The 17,142-nt window shown below is 43.2% G+C and overlaps 1 long non-coding RNA gene across 1 annotated transcript; it reads left to right on the forward strand.

The window, feature by feature from the left end:
- The first annotated feature begins 39 nt into the window (after positions 1-39).
- LOC134338950 (uncharacterized) lies at positions 40-15,114 on the forward strand. The gene is made up of 3 exons (XR_010016314.1): positions 40-178; positions 1,358-1,607; positions 15,032-15,114. It is a non-coding gene; the product is annotated as an uncharacterized LOC134338950 (long non-coding RNA).
- The last annotated feature ends 2,028 nt before the right edge of the window (positions 15,115-17,142 follow it).

A 17,142-nucleotide genomic window follows, 5' to 3' on the forward strand; every position in this document is an offset into this window, starting at 1 on the left:
CCAGGTCCTCAGCCTTCGGCGAAAGGGATGTGGGGAATGATGCCGTCTCCGCGAACCGTGAGCCAGCTGCTCCTCCCGCTGTCTCAGGAGCCGCCGGCCGGCGTGAGGCGACGCCGCTCTCCCTCTCTGCTCGCCGCCTTCCTCCTCCTCCTCCTCCTCAACGGCTCCACTGCCCTGGGTGAGGAGCGCAGCGCCCCAGGGATGGGAGGCGCCGGGGGAGGGGGCACCGATGGAGCGTAGGGAGGTAGAGGGGGGTGGGGACACTGAGGGAGGGTGGGCAAGAGAGGGAAGAGGGCAACTAGGGAGGGAGGGGAAGGTAAAGGTCAGGAGGGAAAGGGAGACCTCGCTGAAGGAAGGTGGAGAGAGTAGCACCAAGGGAGGGTGGGGAGATGAACTGAGGGAGGGTTAAGAGGGGAGGGGAGGGAAATGGGCACCGATGGAGGGTGGGGAGAAGAGGGGAGTGATATTGAGGCAGGGTGGGGAGTGAGCACCAAAGGAGGGTGGAGAGCTGAGGGGAAGGGTGCCAATGGAGGGTGGGGAGGGGGTGAAAAGGGAAGGTGGGGAGGAGTGGGCGCCAATGGAGGGTAGTGGAGTGGGCACCATGGGAGGGGAAGGGGATCCAAAGGAGAGGAGAGAGGGCATCGAATGGGCATGGGAAGGGAAGGATGCACTGAGAGAGAGCAGAGAGGGAGGGAGTGGAGGTGGATTGAGTATCGTTGAGGGGTTGGTGGAAGGGGAGGAGTCATTGGGGATGGTTGTGTGGGAGAGGAAATAGGGTGCCAAAGGTGTGTGGGGAGGGAGAGGGGTGCTAAGGGTGGGACGGAGGGCTGAGGAGTGGAGTTGTGGGGGTGCAGAGAGTGGGGAGGATAGAGGGCACTGAGATTGGGAGGAGAGGGGGCTATGGGTGAGTGGGTGGGGAGGGACTGCCAAAGATGTTTGGGGAGGGAAGTAGTCACTGAGGGTGGGTAGGGACAGAGGGAGTGAGTGGAGAGTTGGGTGTGGACAGTGAGGAGAGATGTCTGTGGGGAGAGGTGTTGAGGGAAGGACACTTCAATGGTGAGGAGGGGTTTGGGCGAAGAGGTGGGTGGGGACGTGGGCATCGAACTGAGGAAGAGGTGGGTGCCGAGAGTGAGGGTGAAGGGTCAGCAGCACCACCACCAAATCCCAGCTATTGGAGTTTTACGGTGGGAGGGAGAGGTGGCTCTGGAGGAGTGGCACCTGTTGCCGTCAGAATGGTGAGGTATCCACAGAAGGGAGAGACAAATTTGTTCTTTCAGTTTGATTAATTTTAAGGTTTTAAAATAAGCCATTTCACTCTTACAAATGGTTAATGGATCGATTATTATCTGCTTGCCAGGAATGCACATCGGTCAAGTGACTTTCTCTGGTAAAGGTTCAGAGTTCTCAATGGCTACCCTGCAGTTTGCTTACAATGGAGAAGTGGCTGTTTGCTTTGATTATACAACAGGAAAGTTTGTGGCCATCAATCCATTGTAAAGTCTTTCGTGGACGATCTGAACTGCAATTGAAAGGTTATCAGAAATGTTGCCCGCTATGTTAATGACATGCCATGGAGATCGTTCACCTGGTTGTTCAAGCTCTGACGGGTAAGTTTATTTTCACAAAAAAAATTTGCAGATGCTGGAAATCCGAGCAGCACACACAAAGTGCTGGAGGAGCTCAGCAGGCCAGGCAGTATCTATGGAAAAGAGTACAGACGACGTTTCGGACTGAGACCATTCATCAGGACTGGAGAAACAAGTTGAGGAGTCAGAGTTAGGAGGTGGAGAGGGGTGAAGTAAGGAGCTGGGAAGTTGATTGGGAAAAGAGGTGCAGGACTGGAGGAGGAGGAATCTGATAGGAAAGGACGGAAGGGCATGGAAGAAAGAAAGGGGGGAAGCACCAGAGGGAGGTGATGTGCAGGTAAGGTGAGAGAGGGAAAAGGGAATGGGGAATGATGAAGTGGGGGGGGGTGTTATTACTGGAAGTTCGAGAAATCGATGTTCATGCAATCAGGTTGGAGGCTACCCAGGTGGAATATGAGATGTTACTCCTCCAACCTGAGTGTGGCCTCATCCTGACAGAAGAGGAGGCCATGGCATGGGAGTGGGAAGTGGAATTAAAGTTTTGTTTTCAAAGCGATGTTCAAGCAGGCTGTGTGGCATAGGCTGACAGAGAGGGCAAAACAAGGGAACACACGCACCAGTCCTCAAAGAGGAATCAGAAGCGGAGGGAGTGAGCAATTTCAAGTTATTAGGCGACAATATCTCTGAGGATCTATCCTGGGCCCTACATGTCGAGGCAGTTATAAAAAGGCACAACAGCGGCTATATTTCATTACGAGTTTGAGGAGATTTCGTATGTCAAATTTCTACAGATATACCATGGAGAGGTACAACTGGCTGCCCATGTGGGGAGGGGGTGTAGATACTGCAAAGGGTTGAAAGAAGCTGCAGAAAGTTGTGAACTCAGTCAGTTCCATCATGCGTACGATCCTCCTTAGCATTTAGGAAACTTCAAGGAGTGATGCCTCAAAAAGGCAACATCCATCATTGAGGACCCTCACCACCCAGGACATGCCCTCTTCTCAGTGCTCCCTTCAGGGAGGAGGTACAGGAGCCTGAAGGCACACACTAAAGGATTCAGGAAAAGCTTCTTCCCTTCTGCCATCAGATTTATGAACAGTCCATGAAAAACCCATGAACATAACCTCACTATTTTTGCTCTCTATCTGAACTATTTATTTCATTTAAATATGTTTATAATTGTAATTTATTCCTTTAATGTATTACACCATATTGCTGGCAGAAGACAGCAAACTTGTCAGGAAGAAGACCTGATACTCAGTGACCACTTTATTAGGTTTTTCCTGTGGCTAATAAAGTGGCCACTGAGTGTATGTTCGTGGTCTTCTGTTGCTGTAGCCCACTGTTTCCCAACTTCTTTTAGCCCCATGCCTCCCTAAAGCACTTTCATACTAGCCAATACTCCTCTTAGGCACAATGTACTTTCTGACACCCCCATGGTGTAAAAGCATGTCTACCATATGCTAACATGAGAAAACTGATTCTGATTTAAATTTTTATTTGTCTTTAAACCTAGCTTACACAGTACCTACACACTGTACAGCAGCTTCGATATGAAGGTGATCCTTGAGCTTGAAGGTTTTTTTTTAGCAAGAATTGAAATATCTGGTTCAAGTTGTGACAGCAAAAGCCTTAAGTCAAGGCTTTTGAATCACACGTGACAATATCCAAGCGGTTTCTGTTTTTTTGTGAGTTTGTGGTTCATTGCACTTTCAATAAGGTAGGAGGATAGAAATGCAACGAAGAACAGTTTGGCTCTTCTTCAAAGACCAGGAAACTTCATATGACCCTCTAGCCACATACCACAGAAGTCGACATCTTTTAATTTTTTTATTTTTTATTTTTATTGAAGGAAGGACACAATACAGAATACATAATGGATTACATTTTCCTCCATTTTGCTTTTATATCTTACCCCTAAATAAACCTCCCCTCGCCTGCCCTCCCTGAACATACCATGGCAGCTGTATTTATAATATTATTTATTGTATTTACAATACAACAATTCACAAATACAAGTACAGACATTTCACAGCCATACCCCCACACTACTTAAAGACGAAGGCCCACATACATCCACAACATGTCAGATGATCCAAAATACACTCATATTACAACTCAACAACCACCCATAAACCATATGCGTGTTAAAAGGGAGACAACTTCCCAAGTACAATCAAATGCCCTCAGCTCGTAGGTAATTCCTTAAGACCTCCAAAATATGACAAGAAAGGTCCCCATTTTGAATAGAATTTTTTCACAAACCCTCTCAAAGTGAATTTAATCTTTTCTAATTTTAGAAAAAACATTACGTCCTCTAACCAAGCAGCAGCAGATGGGGGACTGGCAGATTTCCAGACCAGCAAGATTCTCCTACAGGCCAATAGCGATGTAAATGCAATGATATCCGACTGGCTTGCATTTAAACCCAAAACATCATCTGCCACACCAAATACAGCTATAAGCAGGCAAGGTCTCAGTGTCACCCCCAAAACCTCACTGATAATTTTAAAAACCAGTGCTCGATAGCCATCAAGCCGAGAACAAGACCAAAATGTATGCACTAAACCAGCCGGAGAGAACACTTGTCACAGCCAGCGTCTGTCCCGGGATATATGTCAGCAAGGCTGGCTTTACATAAATGTACCCTGTGTAAAACTTTAAATTGTATGAGCCCCAGTCTAGCACATGATGATGAGAAATGAACCCTATTCAATGCTTTTGCCCAATATTCTTCAACCAGATCCATACCAAGGTCATTCTCCCACCTAGTTTTAGTTTTGTTTAGATCTTGAACTCCCAAAGACATCAGCTGAGAGTATAGTACAGAGATCAGCCCTTTATTATTAAAGCTAAGAGTGAGTTTTTCCCACAATATAGCAGGTGGTAGATCAGGAAAAAAGGGAAATTTTTCCTTGACAAAGTGGCGAATCTGCAGGTATTTAAAAAAATGATTATGCGGAAGGCCATACTTACCGTGCAGGTTATCAAAACTATCAAATATGTTATCAGTATACAAATCCTTAATGCACATAAGACCGTTCAAACCCCATTGTCTGAAAGCTGAATCGAATGTGGAGGGAAGAAGTAGATGGTTTCTATGAATGGGACCCAAAACTGAAGCTGATGTGAACTTACAGTGGAGCGAAATTGATTAAAAATTTTGAGGGTGGAGAGCACGACCGAGTTAAATGTGAATTGAGAGGATTTCAATGGTAAGGAAGAATACACTAAAGCTGGGAGAGACAAGGAGTGGCAAGACCGTGACTCAAGCAGGCACCAGATTATATCTGGCTGGTGGAGCCAAAATAATACTTTTTGAATGTTTGATGCCCAGTAATAATGAATAAAGCTAGGAAGGCCCATTCCACCTACGACACGACCTCTTTGGAGAGTGCGCTCATTAACCCTTGAGACCTTATTTTCCCAAATAAAGGAAGTTATAGCTTGGTCGACTGATTTGAAAAATAACTTCGATAAGAAAACTGGCAAGCACTGGAACAAATAAAGAAATCTGGGAAGTTTAGACATTTTCACTGATCGAATTCTCCCGGCTATAGTAAGAGGTAAACTGCACCATCTCTCAAAATCAGCCTTTAATTGGCTAACCTGAGGCCTGTAGTTAGCTTCAGAGGTGTAAAAGAGTGAGTAACATGTATTCCTAGGTATACAAAACCATCCTGAGATACAGGAAAAGGCAAAGATTCCTGTCGGATCTGTAGGGCCAAGTTATTAATGGGAAATCATTTGCTTTTTTGAAGGCTCAGTTTATAGCCAGAGAAGGCTCCAAATTGACCTAATAATGATACAATAGCAGGACTGCTACCTGCAGGGTCGCTAACATAAAGTAAGAGGTCATCAGCATATAGGGATACACGGTGTTCCATGTTCCCTCTCCTAACACCTTGAAATCATGTAGTTGACAAGTGCAATAGAAAGAGGCTCAATTGCAATTGCAAAAAAGAAGAGGGGACAATGGGCAGCCTTGGTGAGTGCCACGTCTTAATGGGAAATAGTCAGATCGAAAATAATTTGTCTGTATACACACTAAAGGCAAGTGATATAATAGCTTAACCCAGGCTACAAATATACTGCCAAATCCAAATTTCTCCAAAACTCTAAACAAGTATACCCACTCCACTCTATCAAACGTCTTCTCCGCATCCAAGGAGATAACAACCTCCGGACTCGGAGAATCACTGGGTGAATAAACCACATCAGCCAGTCGACGGATATTAAAAAAAGAATGACAATATTTAATAAAACCTGTTTGATCATCTGAAATTATCTTGGGAAGGGGACGTTCTAAACGGCACGCAAGCACTTTAGCCAAAATTTTCACATCCACATTCAAAAGTGAGATGGGGCGATATGATCCACATTGAGTCAGGTCCTTGTCCTTTTTAAGAAGAAGTGAAATAGATGCCTATGAAAGAGTAGGGGGTAAGGGACCATTCTCCAAAGATTCCTGAAACACTTCTAGAAGGACCGGTATGAGCTTATCCTTAAATTTCTTATAAAATTCTATCAGATCATCATCAGGACCTGGGGACTTACCACTCTGCATAGCCATAATGGCATTATTAATCTCTTCCTGCCCCAAGAGCCCGATCTAAATTCTCCACCTCCTCTGGTTCAAGAGTTAGTATTTCCAAATTATCTAAAAAACGTTCCATATTTGTTATATCTGATGGAAACTCTGAGGTATACAGAGAGGAATACAAAGTTGCAAAGATGTTATTAATCTCTTTTGGATTGCTTGTCAACCTTTGATGCGCGTCTCTTATCTGGGGAATAAGTCGTGATGCAGCTTGACGCTTCAACTGATGAGCCATAAGCCGGCTCGCCTTGTCACCATATTCATAATAGAGGCCACGTGTCCTAAGAATTAATTGTTCTGATAGGTTTGTAGAGAGAAGATTAAACTTTGCTTGCAAATCAGCCCAGCTTTTATATAATTCCGCAGTGGGTGCCTCAGAATATTGCCTATCCAGGTCCAAAATAGATTGCGATAACACTTGCATTTCCTTCCTATGCTCTTTATTGGCATGTGAAGTATGAGATATTATTTGACCCCTCAAGTAAGCTTTTAAAGTTCCCCAAAGTAAAGAGTACGATACAGACTCAGTTTTGTTGGTCTCGAAGAATGTGTCAATGTTAGCCGATATACAACTACAAAATTTCTCATTGGAAAGCAAAAGGGGGTTAAGTCTCCACAGAGGCCATTCTCTAATGTTTAAAGGAAAACATGGGTTCTGTTTCACGGGCGAGTGATCAGATATAACTATAGCAGTGTACTCAATTTGTCTAATCATTAGTATCAAGGAGCTATCTATAAAGAAATAGTCTAGCCTGGAATAGGAGTGGTGAACATGAGAAAAGAAAGAGAATTGCCTAACTGATGGATTCAAAAATCTTCAAGGTTCCATATAACCATTTTCATAGAAAATAGGTGCAGGAGTAGGCCATTCAGCCCTTCGAGCCTGCACCGCCATTCAGTATGATCATGGCTGATCATCCAACTCAGAACCCTGTACCTGCCTTCTCTCCATACCTCCTGATCCCTTTAGCCACAAGGGCCATATCTAACTCCCTCTTAAATGTAGCCAATGAACTGGCCTCAACTGTTTCCTGTGGCAGAGAATTCCACAAATTCACCACTCTCTGTGTGAAGAAGTTTTTCCACATCTAGGTCCTAAAAGGCTTCCCCTTTATCCTCAAACTGTGATCCCTCGTTCTGGACTTCCCCAACATTGGGAACAATCTTCCTGCATCTAGCCTGTCCAATCCCTTTAGAATTTTATACATTTCAAATAAGATCCCTCCTGAATCTTCCAAATTCCAGAGACTATAAGCCGAGTCGATCCAGTCTTCCATCATATGAAAGTCCTGCCATCCCAAGAATCAATCTGGTGAACCTTCTTTGTACTCCCTCTATGGCAAGAATGTCTTTCCTCAGATTAGGGGACCAAAACTGCACACAATGCTCCAGGTGTGGTCTCACCAAGGCCTTGTACAACTGCAGTAGTACCTCCCTGCTCCTGTACTCGAATCCTCTTGCTATGAACGCCAGCATACCATTTGCCTTTTTCACCGCCTGCTGTACCTGCATGCCCACTTTCAATGACTGGTTTACAATGACACCCAGGTCTCGTTGCACCTCCCCTTTTCCTAATCGGCCACCATTCAGATAATAATCTGTTTTCCTGTTCTTGCCACCAAAGTGGATAACCTCACATTTATCTCCATTAAATTGCACTTGCCATGAATTTGCCCACTCACCTAACCCATCCAAGTCACCCCGCATCCTCTTAGCATCCTCCTCACAGCTGACACTGCCGCCCAGCTTCGTGTCATCCGCAAACTTGGAGACGCTGCATTTAATTCCCTCGTCTAAGTCATTAATATATATTGTAAACAACTGGGGTCTCAGCACTACGCCTTCTGGTACCCCACTAGTCACTGCCTACCATTCTGAAAAGGTCCCATTTATTCCCACTCTTTGCTTCCTGTCTGTCAACCAATTCTCCATCCACATCAATACCTTACCCCCAATACTGTGTGCTTTAAGCTTGCACACTAATCTCCTGTGTGGGACCTTGTCAAAAGCCTTTTGAAAATCCAAATATACCACATCCACTGGTTCTCCCCTATCCACTCTACTAGTTACATCCTCAAAAAATTCTATGAGATTCGTCAGACATGATTTTCCTTTCACAAATCCATGCTGACTTTGTCCGATGATTTAACTGCTTTCCATCAATGTTCTGTTATCACATCTTTGATAACTGACTCTAGCATTTTCCCCACCACCGATGTCAGGCTTACCGGTCTATAATTCCCCGGTTTCTCTCTCCCTCCTTTTTTAAAAAGCGTGGTTACATTAGCCACCCTCTAATTCTCAGGAACTAATCCAGAATCTAAAGAGTTTTGAAAAATTATCACTAATGCATCCAATATTTCTTGGGCTACTTCCTTAAGCACCCTGGGATGCAGACCATCTGACCCTGGGGATTTATCTGCTTTTAATCTCTTCAATTTACCAAACACCACTTCCCTACCGACATGTATTTCCCTCAGTTCCTCCATCTCACTAGACCTTCGGTCCCCTACTATTTCCAAAAGATTACTTATGTCCTCCTTGGTGAAGACAGAACCAAAGTAGTTATTCAATTGGTCTGCCATGCCCTTGTTCCTCATGATCAATTCATCTGTTTCTGCCTGTAAGGGACCTACATTTGTCTTAACCAATCTTTTTCTTTTCACATATCTATAAAAGCTTTTACATTCAGTTTTTATGTTCTCTGCCAGCTTTCTCTCATAATCTTTTTTCCCTTTCCTAATTAAGCCCTGTGTCCTCCTCTGCCGGACTCTGAATTTCTCCCAGTCCTCAGGTGTGACGCTTTTTCTGACTAACTTGTAGGTTTCTTCTTTAGAATTGATACTATCCCTAATTTCCCTTGTCAGCCACGGGTGCACTACCTTCCCTGGTTTATTCTTTTGTCAATCTGGGATGAACAATTGTTGGAGTTCATCCATGCGATCTTTAAATGCTTGCCATTGCATATCCACCGTCAACCCTTTCAGTATCACTTGCCAGTCTATCTTAGCTAATTCACGTCACATACCTTCAAATTTACCCTTTTTAAGTTCAGAACCTTTGTTTCTGAATTAACTATATCACTCTCCATCTTAATGAAGAATTCCACCGTATTATGGTCACTCTTACCCCAGGGGCCTCACACGACAAGATTGCTAACTAACCCTTCCTCATTGCTCACTACCCAGTCTAGAATGGTCTACTCTCTAGTTGGATCCTTGACATGTGGATTCAGAAAACTATCCCGCATACATTCCAAGAAATCCTCTTCCTCAGCACCCTTACCAATTTGGTTCATCCAATCTATATGTAGATTGAAGTCAGCCAGGATAACTGCTGTTCCTTTATTGCACACATTTCTAATTTCCTGTTTAATGCCATCCCCAAACTTACTACTACTGATAGGTGGCCTGTACACAACTCCCACCAGCGTCTTCTGTCCCTTAGTGTTATGCAGCTCTACGCATATCGATTCCACATCCTCCCAGTTAATGTCTTTCCTTTCTATTGCGTTAATCTCCTCTCTAACCAGCAATGTCACTCCACCTTCTTTCCTTTCATGTCTATCCCTCCTGAATATTGAATATCCCTGAATGTTGAGCTCCCATCCTTGGTCACCCTGGAGCCATGTCTCTGTGATCCCAACTATATTATATTTATTAATAACTATCTGCACATTCAATTCATCCACCTTGTTATGAATGCTCCTTGCACTGATACACAAAGCCTTCAAGCTTGCTTTTACAACACTCTTAGCCTTTATACAATTATGTTGAAAAGTGGTCCTTTTTGATTTTTGCCCTGGATTTTGTTGCATAAACATCGAGAAGGCCTTTGCCATACCAGAAAATGTTCCCCTAGAGCTAGACCTATCAAGCAGTGGGTCAATAGCACAGTTCAAATCTCCTGAAAAGATTAGATGGTGTGTATTCAGGTTAGGTATTAATGACAAAACCTTATTTGCAAAGTGGACGTCGTCCCAATTAGGGGCATAAACATTTACCAAAAGGACAGGTATCTGAAAAAGAGATCCAGAGACTATAATAAAACGACCATTAGGGTCACTGATTACATCAGATGGTGTAAACTGCATTCTATTGGTGATTAATATTGCCACCCCCTTGGACCTACTATTAAATCTGGAATGAAAAACCTGACTAATCCATGCTTTACGAAGTCTATTATGGTCTGCCACTATTAAATGTGTCTCTTGTTGAAATAGTATATCTGCTTTTAATTGTTTCAGATGAGAGAAAACTTCAGCTCTTTTAACAGGACCATTGAGCCCCTTTACATTCCAAGAAATAAACCTCACAGGGTGGCCTCCACCAGCAGCACTCATGTCAACCATATCAAAAAACAAACAGGGCCCACAATCCAAAACAGTGCAAGGGCACAAGCTGCACACAATAACGCACAATGAAAAGGAAGTCTGGCCAATCCGTAACACACAAAACAATAAGCTGCCATGGTGCCATGCAAAACACTCCCCCCACCCCTTTACACAAACAACAAAAAAACCCAATTAACCCCCGAAAACTAGATCTACCTCCCCAACTGAGGATGATCACAGGCAGTACCCAACAAAACACTTCCAAAGCGTTCCCCATACAACCAAACTTTCAATCTAATCCAGGGTGGCTCCCCTCCTTAAAATTTATACCATCACTTTAATATATTTAGGCTAAAGATAACACAGGTCAAGCAAAACATTAAAAAAAAACTAGGAAACTAAACGCCAGAGATACAAATCCCAAATATTTACATTTTGCTGGTTGAAAGTTTTTGTTAATCAGATTCCGCAGCACAGCAATTCGACCTGATTGTGTTCCTCAAATTAAACTGGAAAAAATGGACAAAGAAGTGGATTGTGAAAATTAACAGTTTGCCTCGGCTAGAGGCCCCTTCAATGCTGCATGAATAACCTAAAAAAAAAGTCATTGCTCTTCTCGTTCTTCTTCTCCCCAGTGCGAATGGGAAAACTCTTTGGCCGCCTCTGGTGAATCAAAATAATGCTTTTTACCTTCATGCATGATCCGGAGCCAGGCAGGATACAAGAGGCCAAACCTGACCCCTTTCCTGTAAAGCAGGGATTTCACCTTGAAAGCTGCTCGTTTTTTCCCCAGCTCCGCACTAAAATCTTCATGAAAAAACACACGATGTCCGTGGAAATACAGCTTCTGCTTCCATCTATTGATACATTGCTTATCTTAAAGAAGTGAAAGAGAACCAGGAACGTTCTTGGTTTTGTTTGCTTAGCTTCAGAGACACCGGATGGTTTAGGCCCAACTTGGTGAGCACGAGAAAGCACGAGAGGCCTTGGGAAGAAATTTGTCCCCAGCACTTCGTCAAAAAACTCGGTCATAAGTTTAACAGAGTCCGAACCTTCCAAATTTTCAGGAATGCCGACCACTCTCAAATTGGATCTCCACGACCGATTTTTGAGGTCATCAAGCTTTCTCTTCAGAAACGCGTTTTCGCTCTGCAACGCTGCAATGGCGGCTTCGGCGCTCACCGGTCAGTCACTGTAATCATTCAGGCCGTCTTCAACCCCACGAATGCGTTCATCGTGTGACTCGTAATAAGACATAATTTGTTCCATGGTAGCATTCACTGGTGACAAAGCATCTTCAAGTTCTCTTTTTAGGGTAGAATGCATCACTTGCATCATGTCAGTAAGAAGTACTAAACGAAGCCTCTCCAAGTCATCGGGCAGTGCAGGTCCAGGTCCAGCAACGTGCAACAGCACCATTACTGTAACATCAGCTTTCTTGCTCGAGGCTTCACTATCTGTTTCCCCAGTTTTACTTCGAAGGTACATTTTATTTGCCATTTCAGTGTCCAGCAACGTCCCGGGTTGTTCACAATGTTAAATATTCAGTTATCTCAAGCATACGGCAAAGATAAACAGGTAGATTTTCAATAAAAATTGGGAGCCACACTCACACGCACCCAGTCACTCCATGCTCAATCTGGAAGTCCCAAAAGTCGACATTTTTAAGTAAGCATTTTTTCTTCTCCCTTATTCTGAATTTTGATAATTTCTTCTTGCAAGCTCTCTTTCTGTTCTTCCACCTTGAAAAGGAATGGGCTAATTACCCAGTCCGAAATTTCTGGATCATTCAAATCCTTGAATCAATTCCGAAAATCATTCTTCGGTGACTACAGGTGTAAGGAGCACTCTTGCAAATCACCATCTGTGAAAGAGAGTGTCATACTTTCCATGCAGGGAAACTGAGAACATTCTTCTCCCAATGTTTTGCTTACGTATTTTCAATTTTCTGATAAAAGTGGACACTGCACTTTTCGTCTGGTTTAAATTGAAGTTTTCACCCTGCAGTCTCATATTTAGAATATTCAGTTTGTCATACAGATTGGCTTCATTTGCCACATCTCCATATAGAAGTTCAATCTTGTTGACTTCCACCAGTGTCAAAAAGATCAAAGAAACGTTTTAAGCATCAGCTTTTTGACAGTCAACACACTTCAGTGTGAAGAAGCAAGCGTTCAATCTCTGCATTGTTATCTTGGCATAAATGGTGAAATATTCTGCTAGTTAATGGATGAGCTTTAATTTTGTTGATAGCAGATATTACAAGAGTCATGCTTGAAAAAACTCACGAGCTGAAGTTTTTGGCTGTGAGGTGTTGACGATGAATTACACAATGGATGTAAACAAACTTGGAATTTCCTTTTTCATTAATGCCACTAAACCGGCATGGCAACCTGTCATTTATGGTGCTCCACCTCTTGTACCAGAAATCATGTTCCTAATTGAAATACTTTCATCCTCAGTATATATTTTACAAATGAGAGTCTCTTCATAAACTTTTCCCTTTTTGAAAAACCGTACATATGACTTTAGCAATGCTGCGTTGCCTTACACTGTTTTCTCATCCAGTTGTATCCCAAATTCTGTTTTTTGTGGCTCTGTGCACAGTTGATATTCCACATCTTTACTCATTGCATCAATACGATGAGCTATTGCTCAGAGGAATTGATTTTAAAATACTGGTTTCCATTTTGAGAACAGTGGTGAAGCATTTCTGATCCAGTCGGCATTATTAATCTTTCATCAATTCTATGAGATTTTCCACACCTTGTTATCATTTTGGAAATGATATAAGAAGCAATAAGGCCACAAGGCAAATGACTCGAGTGTGCAATGGTTTTCCAATGCTTCTTTCATCTTCTTGAACCAAGTAATACCATAAGTAGCCTTTTCAGGGTGTCTTTTACAGAAGTGTTCCTGCAATCTTGATGGTTTCATGTATTCATTAGACAGTACAGTATTACAAATAGGAAACATGGGGCGCTGCTGATCTAACAGGATGGAATAAAACCATACTCCAGCTATGTAACTTTGTATTGACACACTTTGTGTAGTTTCTGTTTCTTAGTAGGATTAGAATTCAAGGCTTCACTGCCTTCAAACTTGTAGAGATCGCACCGTACGTACTTACCCACTGTTTACGGGACTAAATTAAAATAATAAATTAACACCACTGGGAATGCCTATCGGATGTTGACGGCAGTGAGTTGACACGGATGGAAAGATGGCAGCAGCACGCAAAGGAACAGCGAGGCAAAGGTGAAGACGATCACAACTATAAAAATTACATTGACAAGGATTCAGATTGGAATCAAATGTTAGTCATGACAGAGCTTGTGTTTGGGAAGCTATCTTCTTACTATTTCCAGTTAGCACAATTGACCAATCAAGTAAGGTCTCGTAATCCCCAAAGATGGTTCTTGACCGCACATATAAAGCCGAGGTCACTTTGAACACCTCAAGAGGATTCCTCAGAGTTGACAGGTTCACTGATTGACTCTATTTCACCCTTTGGTTCCAACCAGCGCTGTATCATTGCGCGACCTGTTTTCCCTAGGTCTGTTGCGAAGGTTGAGAGGGTGTACTTGACTTATCAACTGTTAAATTGCATGAACTCGTTCTGTGCTGCAAGTCAAGGGTAATTGTTGGACACCCTGGTTGCTAATTTATGCATCCCCAATAATGTCTGTTTGGTTGGTAAAGTTGGATGAGATTGTTAAATTTCAGACTTGATGTGACGACAAGTGCTCACCGCCCGCTGAGCTGTGGTTCTTCCTGTGTGTTCCAGTGCCTCATCCTTTTTGTCGGAAGTGCCTACTCTACTAACGGTTGGCCAGGTCTCGAGCCTCAAGTAAGGGTGCCACTCTCCCCCCGATGACATCTATTTCCCCTAACACCTCCTTAGAACCTCAAACTGCCTCCTTGGGGAGCGATACCGCATCCCCCACCTTGGAAATCACTGCTGCAGCTCATTCACTTTGAGGTTTCACATGTTGTACATTCAGAGATGCTCTTCTGCACACCACTGCTGTAACACATGGTGATTTGAGTTATTGTCCTCGTCCTGTCAGATTGAACCAGTCTGGCCATCCTCCTCTGACCTCTCTCATTAACAAGGTGCTTTCACCCACAAAACTGCCGCTCACTGGATGTTTTTTCTTTGTCACAACGTTCTCTGTGAACTCCAGAGACTGTTGTGTATGAAAATCCCAGGAGATCAGCAGTTTCTGAGATACTCAGACCACCCCATCTGGTCCATGGTCAAAGTTAATTAGATTGCATTTCTTCCCCATTCTGATGTTTGGTCTGAACAACAACTGAACCTCTTGACCATGTCTACATGCTTTTATGCATTGAGTTGCTGGCACATGATTGGCTGATTAGAGGTTTATATTAACGAGCAGGCGTACCTAATAAAGTGGACACTGAGTCTATGTCATTGATATCAGACCTGATTCCGATATGCACTAACCTGTAACTAATTAACCTCACTATGCAAATTTTTATTCCTAGGTATTTCCACCTTACGGAAACTTTGGGTTACCGACAGTTCTTGGAACTTTCATTTGACTTGGGAGTGACTGAAAGAACCATACCCCTGGTAAGAGGCAGATGACCGGGGACAATTTCTAAACACAAAAGATTCTGCAGATGGTGGCAATCCAAAGCAGTTCCAGATTGCCACACACACACACACACACACACACACAAGAATTCAGCAGGCCAGGCAGCATCTAGGGAGGTGAATAAACATAGGAACAGAATTAGGCCATTCAACCTATTGTGTCTGTTCCACCATTCTATCATGGTGGAATCTCAAGGTTGTATACGTTATACTTTATTGTCACCAAACAATTGATACTAGAACATACAATCATCACGATGATATTTGATTCTGCACTTCCCGCTCCCTGGATTACAAATCGATAGTAAATATTAAAAATTTAAATTGTAAATCATAAATAGAAAATAGAAAAATGGAAAGTAAAGTAGTGCAAAAAAACCGAGAGGCAGGTCCGGATATTTGGAGGGTATGGCCCAGATCCGGGTCAGGATCCGTTCAGGAGTCTTATCACATAATGTATAATGTACACATGCTTTAATAATAAACATACTTTGAACTTTGAAATTCTGTTGCTCTTTACTTTTTCTGATCCTGTAACCAAGTTCAACTTCAATATGTTTCTGTCCACGGCAGCGAAGCTGATGATCACAATAACCTCAAGACACCTGAAGAACAGAGAGAATACCTTGGTCCTAACATGCCAAGTGCATGGATTTTATCCCAAGAAAATCCACGCAACGTGGCTGCGGAATGGTGCGGTGATCGATCGGGAAGTGCTAATGACGAAAATTTTACCCAACCGGGATGGGACGTTCCAAGTCCGGCTACAGGTCGAAATTGACCCCAGGAAGGGTGACACTTACACTTGTGAAATCGAGCATCTGAGCGTCCCTGACAAGCTACATACAGTTTTGGGTAAGGCTCAGAGTCTGAATAATTTGGGGTCCAGTGTACTGGTGACGATCTGGTTCACACTCTGTCAAACACTATATTATACACTCAGTGGCCACTTTATTAGGCACCTCCTCTACATAATAAAGTGACCATTGAGTGTAAGGTCATGGTCTTATGCTGCTGTAGCCCATCCACTTCAAGGTTCGAATGTTTGCATTCAGTGATGCTCTTCTGCACACTACCATTGTAACAGGCGGTTCTTTCAGTTACTGTCGTGTTCCTGTTAGCTGGAACCAGTCTGGCCATTCTCCTCTGAAATCTCACTAACAAGGCACTTTTGCCCACAACTGCCACTCAGTAGATTTTTTTTTCACACTGTTCACTTTAAACTCCAGAGACTTGTGCCTGAAAATCCCGGGAACTCAACAATTTCTGAGATACTCAAACCACCCCGTCATGCATTAGCAATCATTCAATAAAAGGTTCATTTATTATCAAACTATGTACTCAGTATTCAACTCTGAGATTCATCTTCTCCAGATAGCCAGGAAAAAAAGAAATCCATGGAAGTCATTCAAAGATAAACATCAAACCCCCCCCACCTCCACTGCACAAAAAAAATCAAAACTTAACAAGAACATCAACCCCCCAAAACCCCACTCCCTCACATAAAAAACTAACAAAAACATTCAGACCTATACCCCCTCCCCTGCACAAAAAACTAACAAAACATGCTATGCAACAATAAGGTTAAAGAACAGGGGAAAACACAGAATATAAAAATCATAAGACTGAAAAAGTCCATAGTCCAATCCATAAATTCAGAACCTTGGTAATATCCTCTGACCAACAGCGAGAGAGAGAGAGAGACCACTCAAACACAGAGGCCTACCCTCCAACAACAGTGAGTGAAAGGCACCACACAAACTCCTCTGACAGCAGAGAAATCCATCCCTGCAATCAAAAGGCAAGCAGTTGCCTCAGATTCAATCTTCCTCGACACTTTAATTGGCAAAAGGGAGTCGATCATTGGCCCCTACCTTATCTTTAATCTGCTTTGCCTTGAGGCTGTTTGAGCTTCCTGGAATCTTCCCGGAGACAGCAAAGCACTAGATCACTCAATTGATCTCCAAACTGTAAATCACAGCCTCTTAACAGTTTCAGA

Source organism: Mobula hypostoma, chromosome 28, assembly GCF_963921235.1.
Source record: "Mobula hypostoma chromosome 28, sMobHyp1.1, whole genome shotgun sequence".
NCBI lineage: Eukaryota > Metazoa > Chordata > Chondrichthyes > Myliobatiformes > Myliobatidae > Mobula > Mobula hypostoma.